The following is a 25615-nucleotide window of genomic DNA, read 5'->3' on the forward strand; positions in this document are numbered from 1 at the left end:
ACAGTCAATACAGGAAATAAATACTGTGATAAAATAACAACTAAATCATTTTATTTTGAATTTCCTGTCCAGACTACAGAAAATACAACTTCCATTGATAAAAAACATACATTATCACAATATTAACAAACAATTTTTGTATAAAAAATCTGAGACATTCATGAAGCACTATTGCCACTCAAATGCAATGGCCGAGCGCTGTGTTACCTCCTACCTTACCAAGATGAAGGGCAAGAGAAACTATTAAGTGAAACATATTGAAATGAAATAATGCAGTAAAACTAATGATTAATTCAAATTATAGAGAAAAGTAATAATGCAATACAAAAGAAACATACCTTACATCCACTCTTTCCAGTGTTTTTGGGAAACATGAGACTTATGTGTCCTCATGATTTCTTCAGTGTTTGGAGATATATATGCAAGACAAACTCTCATTTCCTTGTCAATACATTGAAGAGTTCCTCTCTTTCTACATTTAATTGTAGTGAGTGCAGAAAATCCTAATTCAAATACATATGATGTTGAAAATTGAAGTAAAATGTTCAAAGCCTTTTTAGATATTGACACATTCTTTTTTTATAGAAATCCAAAAGGCTTCAAGAGACAATTCCTTATGCTTAATTATCAGTCCACGATCAGTAGATACAGTTGCCAGGTCTTCTTGTTCTGTTAATGTTAAGCCGAAATCACCTGAAGTTTCCATGAATGGGTTTCTGATCCAATCGTACTGTTTAGTGTTGGGGATGGAAAATGTGAACTCAGTGTATCTTCTAAGCTTATTAAATGATCTATTGTTATTGGAAGTATTTCATTTAAGCATGTACTCCTTACCTACTGGAATATTTCCAAGTTACCTTGAACAGCTTTTCTTTTCCATATTTTTCTTTTTCCATATGTTTTCTGTGAAATACTTCAATTTTGTCGGTGGATGTGAGGATATTTTCTTCTTTCCCTTGCCTGCTAGTGTTCAAAATATTGAACTGCTGAAATATATCAGCCAAATACTGCAATCTGGCAATCCAAAATTCACTCCGAAGGAGGTTGCAAAAATGTTAATGTTTCATTTCTTTGAAACACACGAGAAGTTCTTGTTGTAGCTCATGCACATGGGTAAGTACTTTCCCCCTCGACAACCACCTGACTTCTGTGTGTCAAAGCAACCGTCTATGTTCTGACTCTATATTGATACAAAGTTCTTCGAATAAATGTGTTTTGGCAGAGCTTGTTTTAATAAAATTTACCATCTGAACAACTTGCTCTAAGACTTCTCTCAATTTTTCTCCTAATGTTTTTACTATTAAGGCCTCTCTATGAAGAAAGCAGTGAGTTACAATAACACCATCTGTACAAATGCCTACACATGACTTCCTTGTTAACTGCCACTTATTAAGATAATCATTTAAAATGTTGAAAACATCCTTACCTTTAGTAGACACACTTAATTCTTTGCAGAAAAGAAACTGATTTACTATATGATCTTGATTAATGAAATGGACAAATGCTAAGAGTTGTGATTGGTGGGTTATGTCTGTTGATTCATCAACTTGCGATGCAAAGTTTGAGTGCTTGAGTTTATTACTGCATATATTTTTCTCAATATCAGTAGACATTTCCATAATACCTCTGTGAACTGCATCATTCGACAAAGGAATCTTGGTTATTTTCATAGCTGCTTCATTTTCTAGCATTGTCATGACTATTTTTTTGCAAGCAGACAAAATAAGTGACTCACCTATAGTATGAACTTTCATACTCTTTGCTATTAGTTCAGAGACTTGGTAGGAAGCAATTAGAAACAGACATTACACTTTTTAAAAAATATGCTGCTCTTGTTTGCTGTTCAGACACTCTCTTGAAATAGCTTACAGGTTTATCTTGAAAATGTGAATGCATTGTTTTAAAATGTTTGCTCAGCTTAGTAGGAAGCAGAGACTCATTTGCCATTTTATACCCACACACCAAGCATAGTGGGAAAGGATAATCTTCACTCTCAATACAAGTGAAACCATAGCTTAATTGTACTTCTGATTAGGCCTCTGTTTTGCTTTTTTTACTTGCACTTAGTGTTTGCTCACTTCCAGAATTGGATTCTTCGACGGCATGCTTGTTTCTCAGAAATCTGTGCATTTTATTCGATTGCATTTTATATATAAGATTCACTTCTAGCGCTTTGAAAATAAGCAGTATGCTGTACACAAAACATGAGCCCCACATACACTAGCAACACCTCAATGACATATCACCTGAAAACTCTGCAATAACATCAAGCGCACAACAATGGAAACGGTTTTCCTTCTGGGCCTGGATTTTTGTACCTCCATGGGTTAACAGTGCTGCCAATGATAATTTTCAAGTTCCATTAACCTTGCTGGAGGCTTCTGTCCTGAGCCTGCTGGATCACAAAACTGCAGTGGAAATTATGCTCAGAAATAGGAAGGCTTCATGAACAATGATGATCATGTTAACATGTGCTACTCATCTGTAGCAAAGAACACGAAATGAAATTCTTGTAGTCGTGGACAGCTCGAGGTCAAACAATAACAACCTCTCAAAGATAATGTCCTCTCCCAGTTTCTCTTTTCAATAATATTTTATTGATAACAGAAAGGTAAGCATCTCCAATAAAATATTGTTAAAAATTGAGTGGTTGCAGATGTTATTTATAATTTTTTGATACACTCTCACAGTACCTAAATAGGTCATAAAGGCTAATAATAATAATGTGCAATTCACTTCCTACATGCTGTTGCAGCCCCACTCGAGTTAGGTGGAATAGGTTCGCAATCATTGGGAACGACACGAAACCTTCCGAATACTATGGACAAGTTGTGATCACGTGCATAGCGCACAAGGCTCAATTTCAGTATGGCTACCATCATAAAAGAAAAATGTCCATAGGTGAATCAACTGTGAAACAAAAGCATGACACAATCAGATAATACCTGTAAGTGTTTCCATCGGAAAAATCCATCAGTTGTCAATTATTTTGTCACCATTTTCTCCTGATACTGAACGATTGGATTTGACCAGAAATCCATTAATGCTTGGCAACACTATGGATTAACTCAATATTTATTTACAAACTTTAAGAGCGACACAAGTGTCGTACCATTTGGTTACGGAAAGAAGGCATGGAACGAGATATGCGAAAATAATTTGCATGGCGCCTACTGGGCGAAGGGTGGTGAGAGGGGAAATGGTTAGGAAAATTTCACGACCAGTGCTAGTCATCCGTGGATGCCTATGCGCCTGGTACTGACCAGCGACTAAGATAGTTATATTTTACACACAAAAGTAAAAAGGGTTCCCTAAAAGTGCATTATTTCTATCAAAAATTGTGAAATTGAGGTAAGACTGTTGCAATGCAGTTCTAGTGCAAAGAATTGAAGAAAATGGCATTTGAGGCATTTATTAATTATGAATGACCATGAAGCATTATGTTGCAAGGAACTTGCAGTCCATGGTTGCAGTCTTGGACTGCAAGTTTTTACAACATATCAAATAAGTTATGTATTGGCCACACCAAACTTTACCATGGATGAAGTGTTACATTTATAAATTCAGTTACATTTATTATTAAATGAATTAATCACACCCACCACTGCATATTGTTATGATTGTAGGAATGTGACAATTATCTGACCATTCTGTTTCTCCACACCGCAGCATTCTGCCATCCAAATAATTATTTTTCTCGCCTCATTGCGAATTATACTTTCTCTAGAATTCCTTACAGTTCTCGATGGTCTAAGGGATGACCACGATCGGCCAATGACGGCTTTATCATTGGTCATTATTTTAAAATACCTTTGTCCAGTTCCCAAACAGCCACTACCGTTAGATTGCTAAGATTAGCAGCAATGGAAAAGAGAAAACAGTCAGCATGAAACGTACCGAATACTGTCGATGCTACAAGGAGATAAGCCACTTTATTTCCTTAACCAAATTGAACTATTTGACACAGCTTAAGGATTCGTTCCGTATTATACATGTCATGAAATGGATAAAACTGAGTAGCTATGTGTTCTTTTATATTTGGCCATATGTTTTCCTAAAATATTACGGGGCGCACCTGTAAATGTTTTAGGGGGCACCAATGCACCCTGGTGCACGGTTTGAGAACCACTGGTTTAAGCTGCACACAGTGTTATGAATGGTTCACACAGTTTAAAAATGGCCAGTCCAAAGTTAAAGATGACCCTTGTTCAGGATGCCCTTTGACGTCTACTGACAACACTCATGTCAAGAACGTCAACAAAACTGTGTGTGGTAATCAAACACTGGCTGGGTAAGAGATTGCAGAAGAATGTAAAATTTCAATTGGATCATGTCATGAAATCCTGACACAGCGTCTTGGAATGCATTGTGTTTCTGTCAAGTTCGTCCCACTGCTCATAAGTCAAGACCAGAAAGACCTTTGTCTCGCAATCTGTGAAGAGCTTTTGTATTGCAGAAATGAAAACAAGATGTTCCTTAAGAGAATCATAACTGGTGATGAGACATGGGTCTGTGGTTGTGATGTTGCAACTAAGGCTTAATCTTCATAAGGGGTTGAGAAAGGTTCTCCAAGACCAAAAAAAGCTCTTGAGATCAGGTCAAATGTGAAAGCCATGCTGATAGTTTTCTTTGACTTTGAAGCATTAGTTCATCATGAATTTGTGCCACAGGGACACTGTTAATCAATGGTACTATTGGAATGTGTCGTGATGCCTCCAAGAAAATGTCAGAAGGAAACAGCCTCAAATGTGGCAAGACAATTCATGGCTCTTGCAACACAATAAAGCAACCGCACATTCGTGCCTGTTGGTGCGTGACTGTTGCATAAAAAATGAAATCACTGTGCTGCCTCATCCTCCATACTCTCCAGATCTGGCTCCTGCAGACTTTGTTTTTATGTCAAAAGTTGAACACCCTGTTGAAAGGATGAAGATTTGCGACAGTAGATGACATAAAAGAAAATTCACAGACAGCACATCACACGATGCTGCAAGAGACGTGCCGAGACTGCTTCTGGAAGTGGAAATGGCATTGGGAGCAGTGTCAATTGTAGAGGAGAGTATTTAGAAGGAGACCCTGTATAAAAGTAAAAGGTAAGCAAAGAAAAATTTTGAGGATGAAGTTCTGAAATTTTTTTTACAGACCTCATACATACCTATCTTTCGGAGCTAATAGTTCATTCCTTCATTCCTCATGGAGGTTTGGGGAAGGTTAAAAAGAAAGAGTGGGGTGGAGGAACAAAGCTATTGGGAGAACAAGAACGGACAAAGTTTTTAGTTTAACATTCTGTCTGGAGTGTGACAGTTGGAGATGGAGTGCTTAGCTGGAAAAGATGGGAAGAAAATTGAAGGGAGGGTTTTCAAAGAAAGTATTGTGACATTTAAGTGAAATTATGGGTATCACAGGAAACCTAAATTTGGACAGACAAGTAGTGGTTCATGGTGTGGGTGCCTGTAGTCATGTCCTAGTTCATGAACCACGGGCAACGTATGAGTGGCCAAGTAAGTGGTCCCGACAGTCGGGATATCAGTTACTTTGGAATAAGGCTGGGCATCTCGGACATATTCTGAGTCGTGGTCACCTTTGTGCTCATACGGCAAAGACTACCAAATCCACTGGTTAGTCCCTCAGCCGTTAGGGGTAAAACCCAATGGGACTCGGGGCAAGTAAGGCTAGCAACCTGCTTCCATGGTACTTTAAATATGATGCTGGCAACAATCAGAGCAAAATGCCTCGGATCTTTGGAGGTGACGGAGTCCCACCTCTAACTGACAAACCAGGGACTCCAAAGATACGACTTGGCAAACAAATGGTAATGAGATGGGGAGCTATTAATATCAATGGGGGCTACTCTGGGAAGAAGGTAGAGCTGGCAGAGGCTGCAAGTAAGATGGGGCTGGACGTTTTAGCTGTTAGTGACATTCGGGTAAGGGGTGAGAAAGAAGAGGAAGTGGGAGAATACAAGGTCTACCTGTCAGGAGTCAAAGCAGGAATAGCACAATGGGGTGTAGGGCTTTACATCAGGAAAGAAATGGAACCCAGCATAGTTGCAATAAGGTATGTAAACGAACGACTGATGTGGATAGATTTGACAGTGTCTAGCAAGAAAATTAGGATTGTGTCAGTATATTCGCATTGTGAAGGGACAGATCAAGATAATATGGATAGTTTTTATGGGGCACTCAGTGATGTAGTTGTTAGAGTAAAGGACAAGGACAGTGTTCCGCTCATGGGTGATTTTAACGCCAGGATTGGAAATCGAACAGAAGGGTATGAAAAGGTTATGGGTAAATTTGGAGAGGATATGGAGGCCAACAGGAACGGGAAACAACTCTTGGATTTCTGTGCCAGTATGGGCTTAGTAATCACAAACTCCTTTTTTAAACATAAGAACATTCACCGGTATACTTGGGAAGGCAGGGGAACCAGATCTGTCATTGACTATATAATAACAGATCAGGAATTCAGGAAGGCTGTGAGGGACACACGTGTATTCAGGGGATTCTTTGATGACACTGATCATTATTTAATCTGCAGTGAAATTGGGATTGTGAGGCCGAAAGTGCAGGAGGTCAGGTCCATTTGTAGGAGGATAAGAGTGGAGAAACTTAAGGATAAGGAAATCAGGCACAAGTACATAACAGCGACCTCAGAAAGGTACCAGTTAGTTGAATGTAGTCAATTACAGTCATTGGAAAAGGAATGGACAAGGTACAGGGACACAGCACTAGAAGTGGCTAAAGAATGTCTTGGAACAGTAGTGTGTAAAAGTAGGATGAAGCAAACAGCGTGGTGGAATGATACAGTCAAGGCAGCCTGTAAAAGGAAAAAGAAGGCGTATCAAAAATGGCTACAAACCAGAACCCAGGTAGACAGAGAAAGTTATGTTGAAGAAAGAAACAAAGCCAAACAGATAATTGCAGCATCCAAGAAGAAATCGTGGGAAGACTTTGGAAACAGGTTGGAAACTATGGGTCAAGCTGCTGGAAAACCATTCTGGAGTGTAATTAGCAATCTTCGAAAGGGAGGTAAGAAGGAAATGACAAGTATTTTGGACAGGTCAGGAAAACTGCTGGTGAATCCTGTGGATGCCTTGGGCAAATGGAGGGAATATTTTGAAGAGTTGCTCAATGTAGGTGAAAATGCGATCAGTAATGTTTCAGATTTCGAGGTAGAATGGGATAGGAATGATGATGGAAATAGGATCACATTTGAGGAAGTGGAAAAAATGGCCAATAGATTGCAGTGCAATAAAGCGGCTGGGGTGGATGAAATTAAGTCGGAACTCACCAAATACAGTGGAATGTCAGGTCTTAAATGGCTACACAGGATAATTGAAATGGCCTGGGAGTCGGGACAGGTTCCATCAGACTGGACAAAAGCAGTAATCACACCAATCTTTAAACATGGAAACAGAAAAGATTGTAACAACTATAGAGGTATCTCTTTAATCAGCGTTGTGGGTAAAATCTTCTCAGGTATTGTTGAAAGGAAAGTGCGAGTATTAGTTGAGGACCAATTGGATGAAAATCAGTGTGGGTTTAGGCCTCTTAGAGGTTGTCAGGACCAGATCTTTAGCTTACGGCAAATAATGGAGAAGTGTTATGAGTGGAACAGGGAATTGTATCTATGCTTTATAGATCTAGAAAAGGCATATGACCGGGTTCCTAGGAGGAAGTTATTGTCTGTTCCACAAGATTATGGAATAGGAGGCAAACTTTTGCAAGCAATTAAAGGTCTTTACATGGATATTCAGGCAGCAGTTAGAGTTGACGGGAAATTGAGTTCATGGTTCAGAGTAGTTTCAGGGGTAAGAAAAGGCTGCAACCTGTCTCCACTGTTGTTCATATTATTTATGGATCATATGTTGAAAACAATAGACTGGCTGGGTGAGATTAAGATATGTGAACACAAAATAAGCAGTCTTGCATATGCGGATGACTTAGTTGTGATGGCAGATTCGATTGAAAGTTTGCAAAGTAATATTTCAGAGCTAGATCAGAAATGTAAGGACTATGGTATGAAGATTAGCATCTCCAAAACGAAAGTAATGTCAGTGGGAAAGAAATATAAACGGATTGAGTGCCAAATAGGAGGAACAAAGTTAGAACAGGTGGACAGTTTCAAGTACTTAGGATGCATATTCTCACAGGATGGCAACATAGTGAAAGAACTGGAAGCGAGGTGTAGCAAAGCTAATGCAGTGAGTGCTCGGCTACGATCTACTCTCTTCTGCAAGAAGGAAGTCAGTACCAAGACTAAGTTATCTGTGCACCGTTCAATCTTTCGACCAACTTTGTTGTATGGGAGCGAAAGCTGGGTGGATTCAGGTTACCTTATCGACAAGGTTGAGGTTACGGATATGAAAGTAGCTAGGATGATTGCAGGTACTAGTAGATGGGAACAATGGCAGGAGGGTGTCCGCTATGCGGAAATCAAAGAAAAACTGGGAATGAACTGTATAGATGTAGCAGTCAGGGCGAACAGGCTTAGATGGTGGGGTCATGTTACACGCATGGGAGAAGCAAGGTTACCCAAGAGACTCATGGATTCAGCAGTAGAGGGTAGGAGGAGTCGGGTCAGACCGAGGAGAAGGTACCTGGATTCCGTTAAGAATGATTTTGAAGTAATAGGTTTAACATCAGAAGAGGCACCATGTTAGCACTGAATAGGGGATCATGGAGGAACTGTATAAGGGGGGCTATGCTCCAGACTGAACGCTGAAAGGCATAATCAGTCTTAAATGATGATGATGATGATGAGTAGGGATTTAAAGTCAGTTTCTCCCAGTTGTGATATTCCTCCCAAATATGCAGCTAGTAATATAAACAATAGCATCACCTTGTTCATTTTTGTCTAAAGGTTACACAATCCTTCAATGAATTGTCACAACCACACCCCCTTCATTCCCTCTGCTAGGCAGCTCTTCTCAACTGCACAAACTTTAAAGTTATTCTTCTGCACTTAACTAAGGATCTCCATCAGCACTTCGTAAGTTAATGATTTCACTTTTTACTTCTTATATGTACTATCCATTTGTCTAAAGCCATCTCTTTTTAAATGATTTTAATTCTTTGAATTTGTTGTTGGTTTCATTTCTAAGTGACCTACAAGGCTGTCTTCTTATGTGTTTTCCTTACTCTTCTACTGATTCTCTTTGTTTTGTTCTGCAGGAAAAATCATCATTAGATTATTTCAGAACACTTTGTATCCAGTGCATATATGAGGGTCACTCCAAAAGAAATGCACACTATTTTTGTAAAAATACAGTTTTCATTCTGCTTGTGTGAAAGTTTTACAGTGTGTAGATACATCCTTCCATCTTGTTTTCAAACTTAGTTCAACCTGTTCCTGTGAGTGGCGTCGTCACAGCATGTCTTCAAGATGGCTGCTACACTTGATGTTTGTCAGAAGCAACGTTCTGTCATAGAATTCCTGTGCTGTGAAAACAAGACAGTGGGAAACATCCACAAGAGGTTGAAAAAGGTATATGGAGATGCTGCTGTCGATCGCAGTACAGTTAGTCGGTTGGTAAGCAGGTTACGCGATGAAAGTGGGCACGGCAATATTGAGGACTGCCCTCGCAGTGGCAGGCTTTTTACTGCATGGACTCCAGACAATGTGCAGAGAGTTAATGAATTGGTGACTGCTGACAGACGCATCACAGTGAATGAATTGTCATGCTACGCTGGGATAGAGGAAGGAAGTGTTTTGCAGAATACTTAAAGTGTTGGCATTAATATAGGCATGGAAAAAAACATGGAAGTGATTACGAAACTCAGATGGACAACACTGAAACATCCGCCTTACAGTCCTGACTTGGCTCCATGTGACTATCATCTCTTTGGGAAACTGAAAGACTCTCTTCATGGAACAAGGTTGGAAGATGATGGCTCCCTTGTGCACACTGCCAAACAGGTTGGTCCAGAAATGAAAATATTGTTCCTAAAGGATGTATCTACACACTGTAAAACTTTCAACCATGTAGAATAAGATGGATTTTAAAATGAAAAACAGTGTGCATATCTTTTGGAGTGACCCTCATATTTATTGTGTCTTTAACGTGGCAGTATCTGTTGCCTTATGCATCCCCATGTCATTGATCATTGCTGAATGTTCCACCTTGTGGGATAGTTTCCAACCACCTGAGTAAGAGCGTGTTGTGAAACACTGTTTCCACTTCCATATTTGACTTTTGAACATGCTCTTCTCAAACTGAGGATGGAAGTCTTCAACTTCTGTAACTCAAAATAATTTAATGTAAATTGTAGCAGTGACTTTGACTTTGACTATACTCCTTGTAGCATATGTTTCTAGATGTGTGGAACAGAAAGCATAGTTATCCTTCAGGAAAACACCGTTTGTTTCTCTTTGTTTCCCCATTATGCTTACACAACATCAATGATGAGCATCATATTCCTAAAAAAATGCACAAGTGGGATTTGAATGAAGAAAGAGACCATTATGCATGGCTGTTTAACTATATAGATTGCCGAGGTTGAGTAACAATGGAATGTACACTATCTGATCAGAAATATCTGGACACCTCTATGTAATATGGAACTGGCCACCAGATGTCACAAGATGTGGACCCACCAGTATAAAAGAAGGTGGGAAGCACTGTGTTGTCAATAAAGAAGTAGTTACAGCAGAAGGAAGAAGGCTTTGCCAAAAGCTAAATTTATAACAATCTTTTTGTCATGCCTGTCGGCAACTCAAAGTGCCTTCCTTACAGTGAGTAGCTATCTATCCCCTCCCTAGTATTGTAGTCCTCATGTACTGACAAACATGGACCGTCTAGCATTGCGAAGAGTGGTTAAAAAAATTAAAAAAAAAGTATGAGATCAGCAGAGGAATTTCACATCGGTTGCAAAGTGCTCATTGTACGTAGGGAGTTAAAAAGAATTTATAGCCATACATTTCTGCAGTCAGTGCCGAGTGCTGCTTGAGCTGGTGTAAAGAGTGACACCGCAGGACAGAGGATGACTGGAATTGAATGATTTGGAGTGATGAATTGTGCTGTACCTAGTGTCAATCTGATGGAAGGGATTGGGTTTGTTGACTGCCTGGAGGACATTACCTGCCATTTTGAGTCAAGTCAACAGTGAAGTAAGAAGGAGGTGATGTTACTGTATGGTGGTGATTTTCATGGTTAAGGTGAGCCCATCTTATTGTGCTTAGAAAAATGCTAAAATTTGTGTACTGTGTACAGTGGAAGAGTGGTTTAGAGTAGATGGTAGTTTGTATCAGGATGACAATGCACCCTGTCATAAAGCTGCATCTGTAAGGGAATGATTTGAGACAATAACATTTCTGAAATGGACTGGCCTGGCCAGAGACATGATCTAAACCCAATGGAATACCTTTGGGAAGAGTTAGAACGTTGACTTCACTCTACATGCCAGGGTCCAACACCACTACCTTCTCTGGTTTTGGCTCTTGAGTAAGAATGAGCTGCCATTCCTCCACAGACATTCAGTCACCTCGTTGAAAGTGTCCTCAGCAAAGTTCAAGCCATCATAAAGAATAGGAGTGGACACAACTCATACTAAGCCACTAAGCCATTGTCAGTAAGCCACTAATAGGTGTCTGGATACCTTCACAAAGGCAGTATGTATGCACTGGAGTGTTGAGTGCATACTACTGTCTGAAGTTACAAATGTTGCATGTAGCAGACTTATGCAGTAGTGTGATTGGTACCAATGTAACTCATACAAAATGCCTATCTGCTTTGTCTGTTACTGAATCCTTCTAAAGACTCTGCCCTGGAATTTTTCAATCCTCCCACTATTTGCTGATCTTCTGTTACTATTGCACCATGCTCATCTTTACTGCATGAAATTACTATTACAATATGCTTGGTTCCTTCTGTTGTATGTAGTTGGAAAGAACATCAAAGACAGTAATCTGCACTCCACAAGTGATGGTTGTACGCTTTACAACCTAGATTCACAGGACCAAATAAACAAACAAATAAGTACTTCATTTTCCAGTCACAATTGGTGTGTGGGGAGAATGATTGTCAGTAAGATACTGTATGTGTTCAGAGCTCTCAAATTTTGGCCTTGTGGTCTTTTCGTGAAATACAGGGTTATTACAAATGATTGAAGCGATTTCACAGCTCTACAATAACTTTATTATTTGAGATATTTTCACAATGCTTTGCACACACATACAAAAACTCAAAAAGTTTTTTTAGGCATTTACAAATGTTCGATATGTGTCCCTTCAGTGATTCGGCAGACATCAAGCCGATAATCAAGTTCCTCCCACACTCGGTGCAGCATGTCCCCATCAATGAGTTCGAAAGCATCATTGATGCGAGCTCGCAGTTCTGGCATGTTTCTTGGTAGAGGAGGTTTAAACATTGAATCTTTCACATAACCCCACAGAAAGAAATTGCATGGGGTTAAGTTGGGAGAGCGTGGAGGCCATGACATGAATTGCTGATCGTGATCTCCACCACGACCGATCCATCGGTTTTTCAATCTCCTGTTTAAGAAATGCTGAACATCATGTGCGGTGGAGCACCATCCTGTTGAAAGATGAAGTCGGCGCTGTCGGTCTCCAGTTGTGGCATGAGCCAATTTTCCAGCATGTCCAGATACACGTGTCCTGTAACGTTTTTTTCGCAGAAGAAAAAGGGGCCGTAAACTTTAAACCGTGAGATTGCACAAAACACGTTAACTTTTGGTAAATTGCGAATTTGCTGCACGAATGCGTGAGGATTCTCTACCGCCCAGATTCGCACATTGTGTCTGTTCACTTCACCATTAAGAAAAAATGTTGCTTCATCACTGAAAACAAGTTTCGCACTGAACGCATCCTCTTCCATGAGCTGTTGCAACCGCGCCGAAAATTCAAAGCGTTTGACTTTGTCATCAGGTGTCAGGGCTTGTAGCAATTGTAAATGGTAAGGCTTCTGCTTTAGCCTTTTCCGTAAGATTTTCCAAACCGTCGGCTGTGGTACGTTTAGCTCCCTGCTTGCTTTATTCGTCGACTTCCGCGGGCTACGCGTGAAACTTGCCCACACGCGTTCAATCGTTTCTTCGCTCACTGCAGGCTGACCCGTTGATTTTCCCTTACAGAGGCATCCAGAAGCTTTAAACTGTGCTTACCATTGCCGAATGGAGTTAGCAGTTGGTGGATCTTTGTTGAACTTCGTCCTGAAGTGTCGTTGCACTGTTATGACTGACTGATGTGAGTGCATTTCAAGCACGACATACGCTTTCTCGGCTCTTGTCGCCATTTTGTCTCACTGCGCTCTCGAGCGCTCTGGCGGCAGAAACCTGAAGTGCGGCTTCAGCCGAACAAAACTTTATGAGTTTTTCTACGTATCTGTAGTGTGTCGTGACCATATGTCAATAAATGGAGCTACAGTGAATTTATGAAATCGCTTCAATCATTTGTAATGGCCGTATATGTTGGAGGGAGCAATATGTGGGATGTGTCTTCTAGGAATGTACATTCTCAGAAACATAACAATAAACTGTAATGTGATCCACAATGCTTGTTTTATAGTGTTTTCCACTAGAATTGAATGAGCATCTGCATACCGCTTTCGCACTATCTAACCAAACCTGTGGCAAAACATATTACTCTTTGTATATTGTATGTTTTCATTACCGGTCATGGGTAAGGTCTCTGGCTGAGAGCCAATACCACCTTGTCAATTGCTTTTATTGACCTGAGTCCCTATTACCTTACATATTACACTTTCAGTTTTGTATGTATTGTAAGATTCCATTCTATTTACATCTTCTTAATGTCTTTGGCATATACTGTAAAATCTCAGTGTATTTACAGCTATTGTTTAATTTCTTAAATGCTGCAGATTACTTGGCAGTACACCATAACATGCTAATCAAATCTTTTGCAACAGCATAATACTGGAAATGGGTTCAGAGCCCGAGTTGTGTGCAGTTCAAGTTCATGAAGTGTAGGCAAAAGTTTGTTTTGTGTAATAATTGCAATATTTCATAAGAATCTTGAGCCAAGTCAGTCAGAAAGATAGAATAAGTAAAGGTCTTTTTGTAGTTGCACAGAGTTAAATCTAACTGGAATTTAGTGGTAATGGAACGAGAGATAGGAAAGCCAGTAAAGGATAATATGTTCACTGGTCAAACCATTAAATACCCATAGAGAAATTATTACAAGCATAATTTAATACTGTGTAATTCTCATCCTGGACTTAAAAACTGCCTTGTTTTAGATAGGAAGTGAGTCCACAAGGTTGTGCAGGTACATCACATCCAGGCTAAACCACTCGCTGAGGAGTTAACTGCACAATTCCTCCAAATTGCGAGGATGGTGATGTAAATGTTTTTCTTGCTGTTTCAACATGCTCCACAGATTGTCTATGGGGTTCAAGTCAGGTGATTTTGGAGGCCAATCAAGATGTAATAGGTGGGGCAGTGTTAAGAAAATGAGTAATGTATCCTTCCAACCTGATGAACTTCACTACTGTACCCTTGTAAGCGATGGCATCTTTCAAGGTGACCAACTCCAAATGTTCATTCCATGCAGTTCTCATTGCAATGTTCTCTCACTAACAGGTTGAGATGGACTGTCATCCACTGTCTGTGTGAATTCCTGTTGGGTTTGGAAGTGATTTTGATTCACAAGCTGTGAAATGTGTCTCCAATCCCACTCAGTCAGATCTTTTTTTCCATCCACATGTTACACCATGGCTTTTACGCACACTGAAAAGCCTACCCAAAACACCAACAAATCCAGCTACTTCAAACATTGTGTGGCTACAGGTATGGCCAAAACTATTACCCCTTCTGTCACATCCTTACATTTACCCATGTTTATTTACAATGTCCGCTTGAAACAAACTGATAACTGTCTCGCTGATCACTACTGCCTTGTACTCACACAGAGGCAGTGCACGCATGGTTGAGCATGTGACTAGATCTCTGTGCTATCTGTAAAGGTTTAACAATTCATCTGTGCTTGTGGACTGAGGTGACTAATGTTTTGTCCAGTGAGCTTACTACAATGAGAAGATCATAAATATATTAGATAAAAATCATGTATCAGAAGGAAACGATGGAATAAACAAAAGAATGACTCTCGTTATGCAGGCATTGCACAATGGTTAGGCACATGAAACATCAAGAAATGTGACCTTCAATGGCCTCATTGAAGTATTAGCTAAGTGTAGATAATTATGATCTCTTAGTGTTTTATTTTTGGTCTCTTGTTTATTTATTTGTAAGTGTCATTCCTGTCTCTTTTTTTAATTCCCACCTTAATTTTCATTTCTTCTTGTTTGCATGATGTAATGGTATGAGATTACAGTAGAATGTTATTGCGAAAGTTCTTCATTGCACTATAACCACACTGTGAATCTACTTAGATCTATAATTTCTGGGCTGCATGTGTTTTATTAGAAGATAGAAATGACAAATACATTAGTAGCAGATGCTGTTTGTCATCCACATTTATGGACTGATGTGCAGTCCTTCTGATTTCTTTACCTTTGTGGAACAGCAAACCGAGCAATTTCATTTCACGTAAGTTGTGGTTCTTAGTGTAATTTACTTGGGTAAAGGCTCTCTGTTCAGTTACACTCTTTGTGTAATTAGTGTGCTTGCAGAAAAAATTCTAAATTACTAGTACATCTATTGCACTTCACATAGCTGCCTACTTGGTCAGTAAAGTTGGTATTATGTTTTGTTAATATTTGTCAGAGTTAATCTTTGAGGAAATATTATTAAAAGATAAGTGATTGCCACTAATTATCAATGAGTATCTGTTAATTGAGAGTAAATGTGACCACTCACTGAATAGTAGAAGCAGGAGGAGGAGTTGGCAGAGGAGTAGCTGGTGGCTTGGAGGAAGCAGCAGATGTGTGGTGTAACAATGTGCAAGGGAGAGATAGCAGGTGCACAGGCTAGGAACACTAAATGCTGGCGCCACAGCCGGTGAGTTCATGTAGCACATGGTGGTGATAATGTGGAGGCATGGCTTAGGATGGGGTGATGGGACAGGGGAAGAGGAGAGTATTGGGTAGAGGATGTGGTTGTAGTGGGTTAGCTGAGATTGAGACCAGGAGGATTACAGAAGTGAAGGATGTGCTGAAAATATACCTTCCATCTGCATAGTTCAGAAAAGCTAATGCTGGAGGGGAGGTTTCAGTTGAAATGGCTTGTAAAACAGCCATTGAACTTGAGCATGTTGTGCTCAGGAGCTTGTTGTGCCACTGTGTAGTCAGCTCACTTCTTGCTGAGATTAGCTGGTTGGTGGCCATGTGCACATAAAATGCTGTACTGAAATTGCAGCAGAGGTGGTATATGACTGGCTGCTTTCACAGGTGGTCTTGCCTCTGTTGGGCTATGATGAGCCTGTAACAGGATTGGCATAGGATGTGCTGGGTAGGTGAATCAGGAAGGCCTTGCATCTGGATCTTCCACAGGGGTACGACCTCTGTTGCAAAGGGTACAGAGTGGGAGTGGCATCAGTGTGGACCAGGCTGTTGTGCAGGTTGGGTGGGCAGCAGAATACCACATCAGGAGGGGTGGGAAGGATTGTGGGTAGGATGTCCCTCATTTCTAGCCATGTTGATGGGTAGTCAAAGCACTGACAAAGGGCATGGTTCAGTTACTTCTGTCTGCGTTAATACTGGGTGATGAGAGGGTGCACCATTTCAGTTGATTCTTGGGGGAGGTGGGGGGGATTAGGCCATTAGACCAGATATGGTGCAGGAAATCTGTTAGTGGACTGGGTCTGAGGGATAATGCCTGTCTGTGAAGAGCTTTGTGAGATCTTCAGCATAGCAGGGCAAGGGAATTCTCATCACTACAGGTATGCCATCCATGGGTGACTAGGCTAAGTGGAAGTGATTTTTTGATGCAGAAGAGGTGACAGCTATCAAAATGCAGGTATTTTTGGTGCTTAATGGGTATCGTATGGATGGAGCCATCAGGGAAGTGGAGCTCTATGCTCAGGAAGGTTGCATGTTGGACTGGGGAGAACCAGTTTAAGCAAATGGGTGAGAAATTGTTGAGGTTGTGGAGGATTGAGGATAGGGTGTGTTGGCCCTGTATCTGTTAAAATACTATAAAGTGAAATTCCAGAAGTTCTTGTGTAGTTAATTAGTTAATTTATAAAGATTAGTGTGTTTTCTGTGGTAGGGGACGGGGAACCAAGCAATTATCATCAGACTATAAACTATGTATGTGAAGATTAGTAATTAAGTTCTTTATCAAATTCTGTGGACCTTTTATTTTTATTTTCAGCAACTCACAAACTAACATGCTGTAGTTGTGCACATATATGTAGCTTCCACTTTATTTAACTATCAGGGGCATTCAAAAAGAAATGAGCTGGAGGCATAATTACAGAAACCAATACTTGTATGTTAGAAGTATTGACCCAGGCTGTCGTGACACTTATCCCACTGTGGCACAAGGTGGTGAATGGCTGTCTCATAAAATTCCCGGGGCTGCAATGTTAACCAGTTCCGCACATGCAGCAGGACGTCGTCGTCCGAGGTGAACCATTTGCCCCTCAGAGCCTTTTTAAGGGGACCAAAAATGACGTAATCACAGGGAAGATGTCTGGACTGTATGGAGGGTGGCTGAGAACCTCCCATTTGAATTTCTGCAGGACTGCCGCAACTTTGTTGGCCGTATGAGGCTTTGCATTGTCGTTGAGCAGAATGACCCCATGGGTGAGATTGCCTGGTTGTTTTGATTTGATTGCTTGGCGAAGGGTGATCAAGGTTTGCGAGTAACACTGGGCATTCACTGTTGTCCCGTACTGCAGGAAGTGAATCAGAAGGGGGCCATCTGGGTCAAAGAAGAACGTCAGCATAACCTTTCCTGCACTCATGTGGACAGTGACACTCTGCTGTGCATGTGGAACTGGTTAACCTTACAGTCCATGGAATTTTATGAGACAGCCATTCACCTCCTTGTGTCACAGTGGGACAAGTGTGTCAACAGCCAGGGTCAATGCTTCTAACATACAGGTATAGGTTTATGTAATTATACTTCTGGCTTGTTTCTTTTTGAACTCCCCTTAGATAATCATTTCCTTCTTATCTCCCCATTCTCCTAAAACATTTTCACTAATGGGTGTTTCCAACCACTTTTCTGATGCTTCTCGGTTTCGTATCGTAGGTACCTGTGAGTGAATATCATGTTATCTGGTCCATTGCCATATGTTTTGCAGCCAGGACACTGTCTTTCTTTGAAGATCAGTTTCTAATTTTATCTTTAATTGTGAACAGCAAAAATTAATACTTTTTTTTGCCTGGGATGTCCGAAACATACTTTCTCTTTTTGATTATACTGGATAGTTTCTTACCTTTGCTGACATGCTTAAGGACTCCTTCATTTGTCATCCCACCATCGACTGTGTCTAAAATGCTGTGTTGACACCTGTTGTTATTTGTGTATTTCTTGTGCTTTCAATGGTCCATCATTGGAAACAAAATCTTTTCTGTAACCTACTTTTTAATTTAATCTCATGTTCTATATTATGATCTCGTTTTTGTTGCAGTATGTGTTGTCCATTATTGTGTTAAATCTTCTCAAACAGTTTATAATGATATTGCTGAATTCATGTATTTAGCTCATTAGCTGTTTCAGCTTTTGTTGTTTGGTCAACTCAGTTTTGTAGCACCATCTGTTGTTGTGTTATTGCCTGTCTTGCTCTTGACAGAACAATTTTTATAATGGTGACTAGCAGCAAATTGTTTAAGTGTGCACTCTTTTGATAGTCCAGTGAAATCTTATGTTGATGAGAGTTAAATCCGCTTGATTACTTAGTGCACTCTGTGATTCATCTTCTGAAGAATTCCAAGTATGTAAGCAGCAAGGATGAACCTGAAACCAAACTTCAGAGACTTTGTTAATAAAAGGAATGAACTTCTGCAGGAATGCTGTGCATATCAGAACATCACATGGAAATCAGTGATTTTTTTTTTTTTTTTTTTGTAGACAACACACACACACACACACACACACACACACACACACACACACACACACACACATACTTTCAAACAAGCACAACTGACACACACACATGACTCTGTCTGTGGTTACTGAGTCTGGACAGAAATTGAACAGATGTGTCTGGATAGATACAGGCAATTCTGAAGAACCAGCGAGAAGAAAATTGATGCAGAGTGTAGAGTTAAGTCCCAAGCCTGTCAGTTTGATGAAAATTGTGTTGAACAGATCTTTAAATGCTGTGTTACAATAGTGAATCAAGATACACACAAGCTTGTGATACTGTTAATTTACAGACCACCAGCAGAAAATATCTTAATTCTTTCAGACTTGAATTTTTTCTGGAAGAAGTAAAATTTTTCTGTATGCTGTAATTCTCTTAGGTGTTTTTAAAAAAATGATTTTAGATGCAAGATTTATACAAAAATATATGCATGTTTTCAAAATATGCTTTGTGCAGTTGGTTTATTTTTATGGACAAAAACAACTAATTTTGAAATATTCATTGTTGTGATAAATAAAGTGATCAATCAATAATTACCATGCAGAATAACAATAATAATGTTCATTTATACAGTGGAATATAACCAACCATCCACTTCTGTGTGCTCTGGCAGTCACAAACTGTTGCACACTGCTACACTGCTTTGTTGAAATTTTTGTAATGTAGCCCAACAGTTGGCAGCATTTGCACATGATAATAAGATGGAACATCCACAAATGTGTACATGAAGCTTCTATTGTGGAAAAATATTCCTGTTGCAACTAAGAGACAGTAAAATTTAATTTACACAATTGTAGCCAGTGATTCTGGATGGCTTAACCTCCCTAAAGCAGCTGGAAACAGTTTTAATAAGGTTTTGTGGACCTAACTGGCAAAACATTGTTTCTGGAGACTTTAATGATAGTATACTGTTTGAAGGCACATAAATTTGTTGTTGTCCAGTTTTGGATTGTTTTCCATATTAAAATTCTCTGCATCTACACTCTGCAAACCACCGTGAGATACGTGGCAGAGGGTACATCCCATTATACCAGTTACTAGGGTTTCTTTCTGTTCCATTCACGTATGGGTCAGGGGAAGTATGATTGAATGCCTGTGAGTGCAGTAATTATTATAATCTTATCCTCACAGTCCCCGATATGTAGGGGATTGTAGTATACTCCTAGAGTCATCATTTAAAACTGGTTCTTGAAACTTTATTAACAGATTTTTCTCAGGATAGTTTATGTCTATCTTTAGGAGTCTTCCAGTTTAGTTCCATAAGTATCCCTGTGACACTCTTCCACAGATTAAAGAAAACTGTGATCATTTATGCTGCCCTTCTCTGTATACACTCAGTATCCCCAGTTAGTCCTATTTGGTACGTATCCCACTCACTTGAGCAATATTCTGGGATTCTGGGATGGATCACACAAGTGATTTGTGCCCAATCTCTTTTGTAGACTGATGCATTTCCTCACAATAGTCTACCAATAAACCAAAGTCCACCACCTGCTTTACCCATGACTCAGACTATGTGTTCATTCCTTTTCATATCTTTACAATGTGTCACTCCCAGGTATTTGTATGAGTTGGCCAATTCCATCAGTGACTCATTGATATTATAGTCATAGGATATTATGTTTTTTAATTTTGTGAAGTGCACAATTTTACATTTTGGGCATTTAAAGCAAGTTGCCATTCTCTGCACCACTTTGAAATGCTATCATGGTCTGACTGAATATTTATGCAGTTACTTTCAGATAGTACTTCATTGTAGATAACTGTATCATCTGCAGAAAGCCTGATTTTACTATTAATATTGTATGCAAGATCATTAATATACAACATGAACAGCAAGGGTCCCAACACAGTTCCCTGCTCTCCATCCAAGATAAAATGCTGTGTTCTCCCTGCCAAAAAGTCCTCAGTCCAGTCACAAATTTCAGTCGCAAACCCATATGATTGTATTTTTGACAATAAGTGTAGATGTTGTACTGGGTCAAATACTTTTTGGAAATCAAGAAATACTGCATCAACCGGATTGCCTTGATCCAAAGCTTTCAGTATGTCATGTGAGAGAAGTGCAAGTTGAGTTTCACATGATTGATGTTTTCAGAATACATCCTGGTTGGCGGCTGAGGAGGTCATTCTGTTCAAGATACATCATTATGTTTGAGCTCACAATATGTTCTAAGGATACTGGATGGTAGTTTTGTGATTCGCTTCTACTACCCTTCTTGTAAACAAGTGTAACATGTGCTTTTTCTCAAGAACTGGGCATGGCTTTTTGTGTGAGGGATCTATGATAGATTATAGTTAGAAAAGGGGCTAACTCAGCTGCAAATTCAGTATAGAATTTCACAGGGATTCCATCGGGCTCTGGAGCTTTGTTCAATTTTAACGATTTCAGCTGTTTCTCAACACTGACTCTAATAATTTTTTCATTCATCTTTTCAGGTTTTCCTTTATAAAAGAACATTGGAAAATGGAGTTAAACATTTCAGCTTTTGCTTTGCTACCCTCAGTTTGAGTTCTCATCTCATTAGCAGGGAACTGGACATTGACTCTGGTGCCACTAACAGTTTTTACATAAGACCAGAATTTCTTTGGGTCCTGTGAAAGATCATTTGACAATATTCTGCTATGGTAAGAAGTTTCTTTACAGTGACTGTATACCATGGATGTTCCCTCCCATTATGGACTGCTCTACTGGGTGCATATCTGTCAAGTGCATGGTCAACTATTCTTTTAAACTTGAGCCATAGTTCCTGTACATGTTCCTGCCCTGTGCTGAAAGCTGTAAAGTTCTCATTGAGTTATGACATTACTGATTCTTTTTATCCAGTTTACTGAACATATATATATCTCTGCTTGTTTTAGTTGTCCTTTGTATTTTGGTAATCATTGTTGCCACAACCACATCATGGTCATTGATATCAGTTTTGATGTGGATATACTCAGAGAGGTCAGATTCTTTTGTTGCCATTAGATCCAATGTATTTCCATCATGAGAGGGGTTCCTAACTATCTGTTCTAGCTAGTTTTCAGAGAAGACATTTGGTAAAGTTTCACAGGATTTCTTATCGTGCGAAACACTAACAAAACAGTAATTTTCCCAGTTAATTGTTGGATGATTGAAGTCTCTACCAATGATTACAGTATGATTTGGCAACTTGTGTACAAGTGGACTGAGATTTTCTCTAAAGTTTTCTGTTATATCAGGAGATGAGTCTGGTGTGTGATAGAAAGATCCAATTATTTTATGCCCACCATTGATACTGAGTCTTGCCCAAACAATCTTACATGCAGCTTCAATTTCTATGTCAGTGAATTTAAGTTTCTCATCTACTGCGACAAACACACCACCTCCATTTCAAATTTGTGTGTCCTTTTGATATACACTTAAATTTTCTCCAAAAGTCTCACTGCTGTCAATTTCAGGTTTCAACCAACTTTCTGTACCTAGTATTATGTGAGCTTTACTGCTTTTCATGAGCGCTTCAAACACTGGCACTTTGTTGCGAATGCTTCAGGAGTTTACCATTAAGATTTTAATACTCTCCTCTGTGGGAGGCATTTTTTTCTTATCTTACATTGATACTTCTGAGTTTCTTATAGCTATCATTATTTGACTAATCTAAAAAACTTCTGTGTGCGCCCCACATACTGCCAGCTACCTGAGTAGCAGCTTCTGATGTATAGAGCACACATGACCCATTTAGGGGGATCCTACAGTCCTCAACCTTATGGCGCAAATCCAGTAAGTCGCAGCCTAGGTTGTAAGAGAATCTCCATAGTCTCTGGTTCAGCCCTTGCGCTTGTCTCAGAATCGAAGGGCCACAATCAGTTCATGGCACAATGCTGCAAATTATGAGCTTCGTTGAAACTGTGTGTGCAAGGCTGGTCTTTCCCTTCTCTGCCAGTCACTGCATGATCCAAGTATGACCTCGGAGCCCAGATGACAGGCATCATTTGTTCCAATGTGTGCGACAATCTGCAGTTGGTTGCACCTTGGTTCCTCAGTGGCTGCTGGAATAGCCTCTTCAACATGTTGAATGAAGTCTCCCAGGCATACACACTGGGTGCACCTGGTGTCCTTCCCTGTCCCTTGCTGCCATTTCCCCGAGTACCATCATTTTCCATACATTTGAACTGCCCTCTGAGGATTGAATGTGGTAGTGCAACAGCTATTACCAATTTACTTGTAGAATGTGCAGTGATTTACTTGCAAAGCCAATAGTCTGTAGATTATCTGACCAAGATTGCCAAATGTTAACACTAAAATACACTGAGTAGTTATATCACAGAATCATAAATGATGATTCAGTCACTGTGTTTAGAGAGAAATTATGAAAAGAATTTGCGGAAGAATTTTGTAAAGCAGACAGTGTAGGTGGAAAATGTAACTCTTCCTTAAACATATCTTACAGCACTTTGAGCCTTGTTTACCCCGAAAATAAGCAAAGGTAGAACTGAATAGTTGCAAGGTTGGATAACTCCTGGGATTAAAGTATCTTGTGCTAGGAAGAAAGAGCCTGAAGATAATAAAATACCAAGCTGTAGTCAAGGGATAGAGTAAAATCCTCCAGTCTGTTGTTAAAAATGTGAAGAAACACCACTCCAAGAAAAAGGCAAAAACTATTTGGAAAATTATTGAATAAGAAACAAAAAATTAGTGATAATGATTAGATGCTTCCAGAATAGCTTTGGCAAAAATGATGACACTTTCCAATTGTAGGTCACCAAATTCAGTGATTATTTCTCACCATGACAGCAAACATTGCACCCACAAAGAAACAAGTAACTAAAATGCATTAGATTTTCTTGATCATACACCGCACCAACAGACATTAATTTCAAAAATATGTCTGCTGAGGAGATTCATAAGGTCACTAAAAAGTAGTGAATCATGCTGGCTGTGATGATTTTTGTAGCAGAATATTAGTATCTTGTGGAGACTTGATAGGAGTAACCTTAAGCTATGTTTTAAATCTGTCAGTTTCCTGATGATATACTTCCCTTGCAGACTTAAATATTCTGTACTAACAGCTGTCTACACAAGGACTGTTCAAAAAGTATGCAACTTTTTTTTTTATTGTCTGGATGGACAATGTTATTGGGGCACTTGCACCCTGTATGTTTGTAGGCATATGTGTTGTGTGTCTATTCATGTTTATTCATGACTGCGGCAACAATCAATTGCTTGCTAGCCATTGAAATGTGAACACATGTAAGTGGTACTCATTGGATTTTGTGTTGTAGGGGGCAAAAAAAAAAAAAAAAAAAAAAAAAAAAAAACCACCACACGTTCCAATCTGCAAGGTTCGACAAGTGTCTGGGGATGAAGCAACGGATACCACACAGATAAAGGAGTGAAGCAACCACTTTGAAGATAGCTGCTCACCATTAAGAGTGAATCATGTTCAGATAGTTCCTCAACATCTGCAAATGAGATTGTTATTGATCACATGAGGACCTTGGTAATGCAGGATACATGAATCATGATTAGAGAACTCACAGATGGAGTTAAAATTAATAATGGATTTATGCATTTCATTTTAACAGAACATATAGATCCTAGGAGGATCTCAGCAGAATTTGTGCCATAGTTTCTAACAACTGAGCAGAAGCAACTTTGTTCACAGGGTTGCATGGGAAACACCAGATATTGTGAACAGTAATTCCAATTTTCTTAAGACAGTGATTGCTGTGATTAGTTCTAGGCTTAAGAGCATGACCCAGAACCAAAGTTCCACTTATTGCAATGGAAGCATCCATCATCCCAAAGACCCAAAAAAATGAGGCAGGTTCTCAGCAATGTGAAAGACATGCTGACTGTCTTTTTTGACTCCAGTGGTGTGGTCCATCGTGAGTACTTTCCAGAAGGTAGTAATATCAATAAGGAGTACTACCAAGAGGTTCTGCATTGTCTTCATGAAACAACGAGACACAGATGGCTGGACTTGGGGGCAGCGGACAGTTGGCACCTTCACTATGATAATGGACCCACTGATTGTTCTCATCAGTTCAGCTTTTTGGACAACTACAACACAGTTATAGTTTGTCAGTCTCCCTATTCCCCTGACGTAGCACTGAGAGACTTCAGAAAAACACTGTGAAAGGAACCAGATTTCAAAACAGTGCATATGCAGTGGCAATGGCCCACCAATAGTAGCTGGAAAAAATTTATCCAGTGGCTCCATTTCTTCAGAACAAGTATGGGAAAACTCGCTTTTATAAGTGAACATGACACAGATTATTGACAGTATTCAGGTAACTAGACATGCCTCACGGTCCTGAAGAAGATCCCAGCAGGGGGGGGGGTCAATACTTCGATTATGCGAGAAGAAATTTGAAGAGAAACGTGGCACAGCTTAACACTTATAAGATTTTACCTTCAGTTTATGATAATTGATCAACTCATTGTAGGTGCATTCTTGTGATTCCTTGATTGATGTGTTGTAATGTCTGATACAAAAGAATCAAGTATTTTCTGTTAGTGGTGGTGACCTTCCAACTAAGACTCCTCTGCATACATACATGATCCAAAATAAGATAGCGGCACCGGGGCGAAAATGTTGATTGTGTAAGAATGTTTTTGTAGGAGAATATGATGCAGTCTGACAACCTAGAAAATTTTATCTTCAGTTAAAACTCAGTT

At 39.6% G+C, this 25615-nt stretch overlaps 1 protein-coding gene across 2 annotated transcripts in view; it reads left to right on the forward strand.

Annotated features, from left to right (window-relative positions):
* Positions 1–25615, forward strand: part of LOC124616191 (angiogenic factor with G patch and FHA domains 1) — a 274594-nt gene that overhangs the window by 18791 nt on the left and 230188 nt on the right. The gene's annotated exons all lie outside the window — the stretch shown is intronic.

This window comes from Schistocerca americana, chromosome 5, assembly GCF_021461395.2.
Source record: "Schistocerca americana isolate TAMUIC-IGC-003095 chromosome 5, iqSchAmer2.1, whole genome shotgun sequence".
Taxonomy (NCBI): domain Eukaryota; kingdom Metazoa; phylum Arthropoda; class Insecta; order Orthoptera; family Acrididae; genus Schistocerca; species Schistocerca americana.